General features: G+C 39.0%; 1 non-coding gene across 1 annotated transcript; it reads left to right on the top strand.

Annotated features, from left to right (window-relative positions):
• Positions 1-10,837: 10,837 nt before the first annotated feature.
• Positions 10,838-10,941, top strand: LOC121153269. The gene has a single exon (XR_005883358.1). It is a non-coding gene; the product is annotated as a U6 spliceosomal RNA (small nuclear RNA).
• The last annotated feature ends 786 nt before the right edge of the window (positions 10,942-11,727 follow it).

Here is an 11,727-nt window from a genome sequence, read left to right as displayed (position 1 = left end):
ATAATCATACATGATGGTACTCTTTATTTTGAAGATCTCTTTGTTTTAATGTAAAGGCAGACTTACAGAGAGCAAGAGAGACAGAGAGAAAGATCCTCCATCTGCTGGCTCCCTCCCCAAGTGTCTGCAATGGTTGGAGCTGAACCAATCTGGAGTAGAGAGCCAGGAACTTCTTGGTTTCCCAACATGAGTGGCAGGTCCCAAGGCTTTGGGCCGTCCTTTACAGCTTTCCCAGTCCACAAGCAGGGAGCTGCATGGGAAGTGGAGTAGCTGGGACATGAACTGTGGGATCCTGGCACATGCGAAGTGAGGATTTAGCCTCTAGTCTATGGTGCCAGGTCCGTAAACTATCTTTCAATTTAAACTTTCCATAAGCTTGTGAAGTGCTCTCATATTAAGTACTAACCATTGAGCTTTACCATAAGAAGAAAGACATTATATGAAAGTGTGTCAGGGTGCTATGAAGCTCTACACGGATCTGTCATTGCTAGCATGAGCGAAAACGTGAAGCTAGGTTCATGTAGACCATCTTGCTCTGCCCTACATATCTTCCTTAGCTTCTGTTCAGTTCTAGGGCTAGTGGGTCCTTTATTCTTAAAAGAAAAATGTTGATTTGTGAGGTATCATCCATCAGATCCTAATTCAGCTTCTCCATTGTATGAAAATACAGCTTAGTTAAGAGAAGCAAAATGTACATTGTGACTCCAGCTGTGTGTAAGGTTTCAAGGCCTAGATTACAACTCTTTACTATCACTTGACTTCTGGAAATTAGACACACAAAGCATATATGTGTTTATTGGAAAGTCAGGTCAGATTTATGGAAAGTAGTGACAGAGAGAAAGCTTTTCCATCTGCTGGTTTATTCCTCAAATGGCCACAATGGCCAGGACTGAGCTGATCCGAAGGAAGGAGCCAGGAGCCAGGAGCGAGGAGCCAGGAGCCAGGAGCCAGCAGCCAGGAGCCAGCAGCCAGGAGCCGGGAGCTTCTTCCAGGTCTCCCTTGCGTTATCCTGAGGATTTGGGTCGTTCTCTACTGCTTTCCCAGAAAGAGAAAAGTGTTCTCTACTATCTTCCCAGGTCATAAACAGGAAGCTGAAAGGGAAGTGGAACAGCTGGGACATGAACTGGCATCCAAATGGGATGCTGGTGCTTGGTGAGGATTTAGCCATTGAGCCATCATGCAGGGGCTGATGCAACATTTTACAGAATCATGTTCCTCTTAAATTTTGAAATTCATGTGGGGGTTTCCCCTAGTGGTGCTATGACCTAATTACTCATTTGTATACCCCTTACAAAAATATCAATCACCTTGTTGGTATAGCTAGGGTCTCTGGTCTGTGGTGAAGTTTCCCTTCTCTTACCATGAGAATAATAACTGGGCATTAGGTGCAGTCCCTATTGGAATGCAAAGAATAAGTAAGCGACAAAGAGATATGTTGACTTGAAATACGTTAGTGCTCAATTTTGGAAATATTCTGAAGCTCACTGTGTGATTTTGCAGCTATCTGAATGCTGCATTAATCAGTCTTGCCTGGAAAATGTTTTTCAATGGTTTCTCAGTCAGGAGCAAGCTTATCTCACTGGAGACATTCGGCAATAGCTGGAGATATTTTTGGTTGCCACACTTGGTGATGGAGTGAGTGAAGAATAAAGATGATGTTATTGCCATGTATTTTAACCAAGCCGGGGACACTATAAATACCCTACACTGCACAGCTTAGCCTCACTGCTCCACCTTGTCCCAATACACAACAAAATACCACTTGCCTAAAATGTCACCTAGTGCCCAGACTGGAAAAGCCTGATTCTGGTCATCATGTCACTAAAATTCTTTGAGGCATATGCTTAATACAACGTACTACTTTATGGCTTAAAACTATCTTTATTGTCTGTTTTATACAGCTTACCTCATTGGAGATCTGAAAGTTGACACAAGCACCGATACACTGAATACTGGTGTTGGCTTATCATTCTTCCTTATTTATGATTTCATGGATGCTAATGTGATGAATAAAATGTGTAATGTAGGTTATAGATCTCATGAGAAGGTAAGTGATTTAAATACCTACCAGCAATGCTTATGGCTCATCTTCATGATTCTATGAGGGCACTTCAAAACATCTGTAGAAAAGGAAAAAAAAGTAATTTTGATGTTTTTGAAAACCTACACATAAGTTTATTATCATAACGTTGGACTTGACCGCCTTCACCTTTTGCTATTTCTCCCTTTATGATTCTTTCCAAGACTGTAGAAAGCCTCTTAAAGAGCACGGGGGTAACACACTTTCCCTTATTCTTATTTCATTACACTATAGTGATGTCTGTTGCTCAGGTACCACTATTCACTCCAAGGAATCTATGTGTTACTTCAAAGGATCTTGTCACTGTAGAAGCCTCTAGCCCCTAAGCTATGGTATCTGCATAAGTGGAATAAGTTTCTCCATGCCTATGACGTTTTATTTTTCAATGTTTATTTATTTCTAGTGCAAAGAGGAAAGGGCAAACAGATAGAGGTCCCATCTGTTGGTTTTTCAAATATCCACCAAGCCTGGGGGGTGGCAGGACAGACAAAGCCAAGAGCAAGAACTCAATCGAGATCTCCCACATGGTTAGCTCAAATCCAGCTGTTGGAGTTATTCACTGCTGCCTCTCAGGGAGCTGGAGCCAGGAGCCAAAGCCAGAGATTAAGACTGGTAATACACTGTCATGTGGACACATTAATAGTAGGCTTGTTTGCCTCTATCCAAGCCTATGAAACTTAAGCTTCGATTTTAAGTCCTTCACGCTATTGTTAAATTCAGGTTCACCGCCTTTGCTGCAGGTCTGAGTTATTATTCATGGACAGGATGATCACTTACCCTGATTTGCCCCTGAAAGCTCTTGTTAATGTCTATTGTCCTTGCTCAATTATTAATATTAATAATAATATTTATTAAGATTCAAAAGTGCCCAAATGACATCATCTTATCCACAGACCATCTCTTTCTTTCCTCTCCAACATTCCCTTGCACTAAGTAGAATACTGCCTTTCCCTACAATTATTTCTGTAAGCATAGCTTGAGTTTAAAAGCTTTATTTTAATTACAGTGATGAAACATAAAGATAACTATCAGCCAATTCAGTCCCAATGTTAATTCTTTGAATGTTAGCAGGCTTGTGTAATCGCAATCCAAAGTCTGACTGGCCTAAAAATGGCAAACTAGATAACACTCAGCCTGCACTGTTTCATCTTTTTCAAGACATAGACACAGAGATGGCATTATCTTCATCCATGTTTAATTGATATATGGGTTGAGTCAACATTGAATGTTTTGTGTAAGGTTTTGAAGTTAAGTGTAGAAGTATTCGTGTATCATTTTGAGATCCTGGTACAAATTCCTTTTTTTAAGATTTATTTTTATTGCAAAGGTAGACTTTACAGAGTGACAGAGAGACTCTCACTCCCCAGGTGGCCGCAACAACCAGAGCTGAGCTGATCCAAAGCCAGGAGGCGGGAGCTTCCTCCTGGTCTCCCATGCGTGTGCAGGGCCCCAAGGCTTTGAACCATCCTTCATTGCTTTCCAAGGTCACAAGCAGGGGGCTGGATGGGAAATGGAGCAGTAAGGACAGAAACCAACACCCATATGGAATCCTGGCATGTGTAAGGTGAGGCTTTAGTCACTGAATTCTCATGCTAGACCCACTGGTATTAAGTCTTGTGGGTAAATATTCTACAGTGAGATGGCTGGAACATGAATGAATTCAATTTTTAGAGTTTTGAGAGTCTCTGATATATTTTTCTATTGCATATACACTATGATGGATTTACTTTTCCCTTTTGTTGCAGACACTTGTTTTCATCTTTTCCTTTTAAATAATAGTCATCTTAGTAGTCACGAGGAGCAAATAAGACAGCATCCTCAAAGGAGGTAGTTTCTGATATTTACATGCAGAGCCAGGAAAATCACTAGATGTTTTTTGCGTGAGGTAAGAAAGGATGCTGAGTTATGCGCTCGAATCTTTGCCCTTTCCCCTTAGAAAGTTGCTGAAATCAAGCTAGAACTATGTTTGTTATGATCAGTAGATCATAGTAATGTATTTTTTCCCTAGTATACTAACAGAGCCATAGCTCATTGTTTAGGTCATTTCTCCAAATAGGTGGATTATTCTGATTGTAATTATAATAACCATGCAAGGCTGGGTGCCTGCCGCACCTGCATAGTTTTTTCAGGATCATGCATGCAGTGGACAGGTGATACATCACTAGTAAATAACATCCCCTGTCTTTTTCAAGCAGAATTGACTTAAGACAGTAACTGATTTGACAGTAACAAGATACATTGTTTCACGAAGGAATTTAGTTACATCCATTTGAAATCATCTGATGCCATCAAATGACCATTTTGGGAGTCCTCAATATTCTCTTAGTGAAAGATCCAATTACATTTTCTTTGATTCTTCATTTTTCAGAATTAAGGCAAGCATTTATATTTAATAAATGGCATATTTAAATCCCTGCAGAGATTTATATTTTGAGGATTTAAATTAAATTATAGCCATAGCTTAAGCTCTCTTTTCTCGCTGTGATCTGCTAGAGTATTTTCTTGCCTTTACTTTATTCCTGTTTTTTATTTACTAGTTTCTTTCTTTTCTGTATAAATTGAAAAGGTAGATATACAGAGAAGGCGAAACAGAGAGAAAGATCTTCCATCCACTGTCCACTCATCAAGTGGCCACAAAGGCCGGAGCTTAGCCAATCCAAAGCCAGGAGACAGCAGTCTCCTCCGGGTCTTCCACACCTGTACATTGTCCCAAGGCTTTGGGCCATCCTCAATTGTTTTCCTAGGCTACAAACAGGGAGCAGCTGGATACGAACCTGTGCCCATATGGGATCTCGATGGATGCGAGGCAAGGAGTTTAGCCTCTAGGCTATCATGCTTGGTACTATTTATTAGTTTTTAAACTTTTAACTAGAGCATGGAGATAAATGTATTTGTGATGTTTTGATACATGTAGACATTGTTGAATGTTCAAATCAGGATTAGCATATCTATTTCCTTAGACATTTGTAATCATTTGTCATTTATGAAGTTTTCTTCTTCTAGATCTTTTTTTTTTTTTAGTAAAGAATATACAATATGTTACCATCTGTGGTTATTCTACTGTGCAACAGAACATCAAGACTTATTCATCATTCTAACGAGCACTTATTACCCGTTAACCCATTAACCACCGCTCATGCCTCTAATCTCCTTAAACCCTGGACAGACTGTATTCTGTCTCAGATTCTGTGAGACCAATCTTCTGGATTCTGCATGCTAACACATTGCTTGCTGTGAGCTTGGCTGGTTAGATCATCTCCCCTGAGATATTTTCTATTTATTTTGTATGTGATACTTTCTTTTTCCTTTTTTTTTTTTTCACCTTTTTTTTGTGATAACATTTTTGTATGTGGGGTTTCATTTTATATCTTTTTGTTTTGTTTTGTTTTAAACATGTATTTATTTTTTAATTGGAAAGTCACATATACAGAAAGGAGGAAAGACAGTGAGGAAAATCTTCCATCCTCTGGTTTACGACCCCAGTCTCTGCAACAGCCAGAACTGGGCCAATCCGAAGCCAGGAGCCAGGAGCCTCTTCCAGATCTCCCACGCAGGTGCAGGGTCCCAAGGCTTTGGGCCGTCCTCTCCTGTTTTCCCAGGCCACAAGCAGGGAGCTGGATGCGAAGCAGGGCTGCTGGGACTAGAACCAGCTCCCGTATGGGATCTTGGCTTTTGCAAAGTGAGGACTATAGCCACTAGGCTACTGTGCTGGACCCTATTTAATCTCTTTTATGAACTTGTGATTTTATCTTTTTTGAAATACTTTTCAGTGGTTTCCCCAATGGTTCAAAATGTGATTTAAAAGTTACTCCAAGTCTATCATAAAATGCTATTATACCCCTTCACTTAAACGTTGCTGAGAATTTTCAACAGTATGAGAGCATTCCCAATTTTTCTCTCCCATCACTTTTGCCAGTATTGCCTCATACATAACTCTCATGTATGTTGCAATTGTCAAATACATTGTTACAATTTATTTTAAGCTGCCATACTTTTGAGCAATTATGCAGGTAAGTGGTTTCTATTTTCTGCTCATTTGTCCTATTTCCAGCACTCTGCATTTCCTTGTGAAGATCCGTCACGATGAGTGATTGAAGATTCTAATCCCAGCTGTTCTGCCTGAAGAAATTCTTTACATGTAGTTTGCATTCTCTCATTTCTCCTTTACATTTAAAATGCATTTTTTAATAGTCTAGAATTCTGGGTTGACCTGTAGCTGAGCACTTTCAAGAACCGCTTTATTGAATCGAACAACAGCATGATAACCAACAATAAGTGTGCTAAGTTCTTTATTCTTGTTTCCTTATAGGAGACGTCTTTGTCCTATGGCTGCCTTCAAGATTTGCCTTCTCCAAAGACCTCACCATTTTCATTGACTACGGGACATCTGTACAAAGCAACAGACACTGATGTAAGTTGATTTTGTATGCCTATAGATAAGCCAATCCTCCCTCCTGCAATAGTTTAACTGTGAAGGGTTGTTTTAATCTGGATGGGAGTTAGGTTTGATTTGAGATGCTTTTGTTGCTGTAGCTATCACAGACTTCAAATTTTCTAGTAATATTTTGTATTCAGTCTGTATCCTGGCTTGTAAGACATTATTATCTCAATGTTGCCTGCCCTTTGGGTCCCCCCTTCGCTCTACCACACGAGGACTCTTTTTCTCACTTTTTCACTCCTGTACTCTTATTTTTACTCGAGTCTCACCTGCCACTTGGTGGAGGTTAGAAGCACAGGGGTTGCTGGGAGATTCTCACATCCTGAGCAAACTTCTGTTTTGTAAAATCATAAAACTTTGAGTTTCAGCAGTTTTTGTTTTCACAGGTGTTTCCTAAACTTCTTAGTAATCTAAGCCTCAATGGACTGTGCATTTCTGCCCCTTCTCTAGCAGGGGAGTTTTCTCTTTTAGTCTTTTGTTCTCCATGTTTATAACAGAGTTTTTGTTGCTCTTCCTCCATATATTAGGGTTTCAGTTCCATGGAACACGCAGGAATCTAATCTGGCAAGTGTTTCAAATGTGTGGCTGTGTCTCCACCAGTTAGCAGCAGGAATTAGCTTGAATTTTTCCTCTGAGTATGTGGTGTGGGTCATGGAGGGTAAGTCAGTAAATGAGTGGCGATTTGTGCATGAAGCTCCCAGGGTTCTTCAGACCGTGGTTCTGACCCAGTTAGATCTGTTCATTATTTATGTTTTGTTGTACTTGGTTAGGTTTATGTGGCAATGTGAGAATAACTTCCTTCATGGGAAATAGACACACACACACACACACACAACTTGGGGTCCTATTTCTTTTGTGGGCGTGGGCCCAGTTTTTAGGTTGTTTTTGTTGTTTTTCTTGTTGTATGGCATCAATTCAATAATATTGTCAAAAGAAATTGCTAAGTGAGCAGTTACTCGAGCTTTCTGTTTGTCAAAAGGGAGGAGTATTACTGTTGTTGGCCATTTATATTTCTAAAAAGAAATTAACTTCAAGTTCTTTAGAAAGTAATGTTGAAGAATTGTCTAGATTCATTGATTGGATGACTTTGCAGAAAATGTGTAATTTTCTCCACATTGATCTATTGATTTGTGCAGTTGTTACCCAAATCCTAGCAAATAGTCTTCAGCTTTAATACAGGCTTATTCTTGAGATTATATGGGAAAACAAAAAGAGATAGAACAACTAAAATAACTTTGAAAAACAATAACAAAGTAGAAGAAATTGTATATGCAATGTTAAGGTTTAGCATGTAACTACATTAGTCAAGGAATTCTGATATTGACAGAGGGATAGAAACAGATTAACGGAACAGAACAGAGAGCCTGAAAATAGATTTATACAGTTATGCCTAATCCTTTTTTTTTTAAAAATCAGGGTACCAAAGTAATTGAATAGAGGAAGGATAGCTTATTCAACAAATAATGCTGGCACAAGTGTAGGCGATAGAGAAAAAATTTTTCTTCATTTCATGCCTTATAAAAATGAATCAAAATGGATCATGGATTTAACTGTAAAATAGAAAGCAATACATTTGGTAGAAATGGGCCTTGAGACTAATCAAATAATTTTCACTTATTTTACATTGTCATTTTAACTAAATAGACTTACAGAAGCCAGTGTGACATCTCAATAAATATATACAAAGTTTACTAACCATATCAAGGTAATAGACATTCTACTACTTCCATATCATTAAGTTTCTGCCTTCTGTATATTAAACATTATGTATGACAGGTCGTTATGAACTGCACTCACCCCATTGTGTGGTGGGATGCTAGAACAGTTTTCTTTATCTAACTGAACTTTGATATTGATTGTCCAACTACCCCTGACCTCTCTTTTCTTCCCAATCTCAAGTAATCACTATTTTACATTCCAATTGGCTTTTTTTTTTTTTTGGCTTCCACATGTGGGAGAGGATTTGTAGTGTGTGTTCATCTGTGTCTGGCTTATTTTATTCAGCATTATGTCCTGCAGTTTCACCCATTTTGCTTCAAAAGTCAAGATTTCATTATTTTTGATGGCTGAATAATACACTGCTGTGAACATGTACCACATTTCCATTATTTATTCATCTATTGGTGGAACTGAAGGTTGATTTCTCATCTTAGCTATTGTGACTACTGCTTCAATAACAGCCACAATGCAACTAACTCTTTGATAAGGTGACTTCATTTTCTTTCAATTAATCATCTTTCTAAGCATGATACCAAGGACAGGTGTTGTGGCTCAACATGCCAATCCTCTGCTTATAAGTACAGGCATGCCATATGTGTGCCAGTTCTAGTCCTGGCTGCTCTATGTACCAATCATCTCCTTGCACGTGGCCTGGCAAAGCAGTGGAGAATGGCCCAAATGCTTGGGCTCCTGCACTCACATGGGAGACCCAGATGAAGTTTCTGGCTCCCAACTCAGATGGGCTCAGCTCTGGCTTTTGAGCATCGGTGCCATTTGGGGAGTGAGCCCGTGAATGGAAGATCTCTCTCTCTTTCTCTCTCTACCTCTATTTATCTACACATACACACACACACACACACACACACACACACACACACACACACATCTGTCTTTCAAATAAAAATAAGTAAATCCTGAAAAACAAAACAAAAAAATGATACCAAGAGCACGATTCACTAGCAATAAAACAACAATTTAGATCTCATTAAAGTTAAAATTTTAAGTTCCATGAAAAGAATTGTGGAAAGCAAGGATGGAAAGGTAAGAAAGTTTAAGCACCACAATTATTTCATTCAGAACAAGTGCTTCCTATCTGTCATATGGAGAAAAATCTCAAAACCCTTCAGAGTAAAATAGGTTTCTGGTAAAAATGACAAAACATTGAATAATATGAGCAGACATTTTTATCGTAGATGAAAGGCAGATGTCAATCAGGCATATGAAAAGGCCTTCAATTTTATCAGCTGCTAAGGAAACATAAATTCATTTAAACTATGGTGAGATGTTACTATGTACCCACTGGAGTGAGAAAAATGGAAAATAGTATGCACAACAATGTTGGTGATGATTTTGATAAACTGGGTCAGTCATAGATCGAAACACAGTTTTCCAGGCAAGCAGTGTAATAGTATAATGTAAAACTGAACATGAATTGGTCATGTCTCTGACTCAGCAGTTGTACTCCGAGGCATTTATTCCAGGGAAGTGAAATCTGGGGTTCACACAAAGTCCTGTATTTGAGTGTCTGTATCAGCTTTATTCATAATGACCCAAACTAGAAGCAACCTTATTGTCTTTCAATTGGTGAACACTTAAATTTGGGTATATCATAACAGAGAATATGCAACAAACTGGATTTCTCTGCGAGCATGTTGACTGAGAAAGCTAATCTCAGGAGATGAAATACCATGTCATTTCATATATACACCATTATGAAATTATAAAACTACAGAGAGGGAGAACATGCTGGTGGTTGCCAAGTGTATAGCCCTCACCCCCACCGACACACACACACACACACAACACACGTGTATGTACACATAAAACTTGGAATATGGATACAATGGGTGGATTGTATCAACGTTGACCTCCCAGTTTTTGCCGTTGCATGATAGCTATGAAAAGTGGTTCTCCTGTGGAAAACCAGGTCAGGTATATCTGGGGAAATGGGTGAAGAGTGGATGAAGTCTTCTCTGTTCAACTTATTTTGCAATGACCTAAAATGGAAAGATGCCAGAGAGCATATGGGCAATGATCTTCCAATCCACTCATGTTATAGATAATTTTGACCACAAAACAAGCAATATAACCCAAAAGGTCATTTTCTTTGAAAATCTGGAAGTAGTAGAAATATGACATATTTCTTATGGTACAGATAGAAAACTACTTTTTTTTTTAAAGATTTATTTTTATTATTTTTTTTATTGGAAAGGCGGATATACAGAGAGGAGAGACAGAGAGGAAGATCCTTCATCTAATGATTCACTCCCCAATGAGGCGCATCGGCCGAAACTATGCCTATCCGAAGCCCAAGCCTCTTCCGGGTCTCCCACAGCGGAGCAGGTTCCAAGCTTTGGCCGTCCTCGACTGTGCTTTCCCAGGCCACAGGCAGGGAGCTGGATGGGAAGCGGGGCTGCCGGGATAGAACCGGCGTCCATATGGGATCCTGGGCGTGCAAGGTGAGGACCTTAACCACTGCGCCACCGCGCCGGGCCCTAGAAAACTACTTTCAAATGACTGGGGGCAAATGGAAGTAAGTTAAACTAGTACAATTTTTTTTCAGAAATCTAAATATCCTTTTTCTACTATAAGATTTTCCAGGGCTCACTTCAGCAGCGCATTTGCTAAAATTGAAATGGTACAGAGGTTAGCATGGTCACTGCATAAGGACAATGTGCAAACTCATGAAGTATTTTATATTTTAAGCCATATACCTGTAAAACTGTATAATGGAAAATAATACTTTAAAATATGAAAAGATTCCATAAAGCTTTTGAGCATTCCTCAAAAGTAATTTTACAAGAGAGGAAAATAAATATTAATAATCTTAATGTGTAAGTAATTGAAAAGATACAGTCCCAAGAGATTAATTGGTAGGTCTGAATATTCTGGCCAAAAATGTATTCTATCAAGATAGCACAATTAAAATCTGCTTTGAATTCTTGTTATGGGGGTTATAAAATCATTTTAACATCTGGTTATAATTCACAGAGAAAAGCAAAAATAGGGTAAGTGTTATTAATAATGTGTTACATAAACTATAATTCTATTCAACAGTTAATTTTACATTTTTGATAGCACAAATGTTTTCATCTTGCAAGATAAACTGAAAGGTTTTTGAAAATGAATCGACATTTCAGCAAAAAATATTTTCTTTTTATTGGAAAGACCTAGTTCCAGACAGAAAAGGAGAGGCAGAGAGACCTCCTATTCACTGATTCACTCCCGAAATGGCTGCAATGGTGAGAGCTGGGGTTGGCATGAAGCCAGGAGCCAGGAGCTTCTTCTGGGTTTCCCAAGTAGGTACAGGGGCCCAAACACTTGAGCCATCTTCTGCTGCCTTCTCAAATTATTAGCAGGGGACTGGATCAGAACTAGAGCAGTTGAGACACGAACAAATACACATATGGGATGTTGGCACCGATGAAAGCAATTCATCCTATTTGCCACCGTGCCAGCCCCGATGATATGTAATTTACATATAAACTTT

This window comes from Ochotona curzoniae, unplaced genomic scaffold, assembly GCF_017591425.1.
Source record: "Ochotona curzoniae isolate NIBS_2020 unplaced genomic scaffold, NIBS_Ocur_1.0 contig_2688, whole genome shotgun sequence".
NCBI classification, from domain to species: Eukaryota; Metazoa; Chordata; class Mammalia; order Lagomorpha; family Ochotonidae; genus Ochotona; species Ochotona curzoniae.
This window is presented reverse-complemented; position numbering and strand designations above follow the sequence as displayed.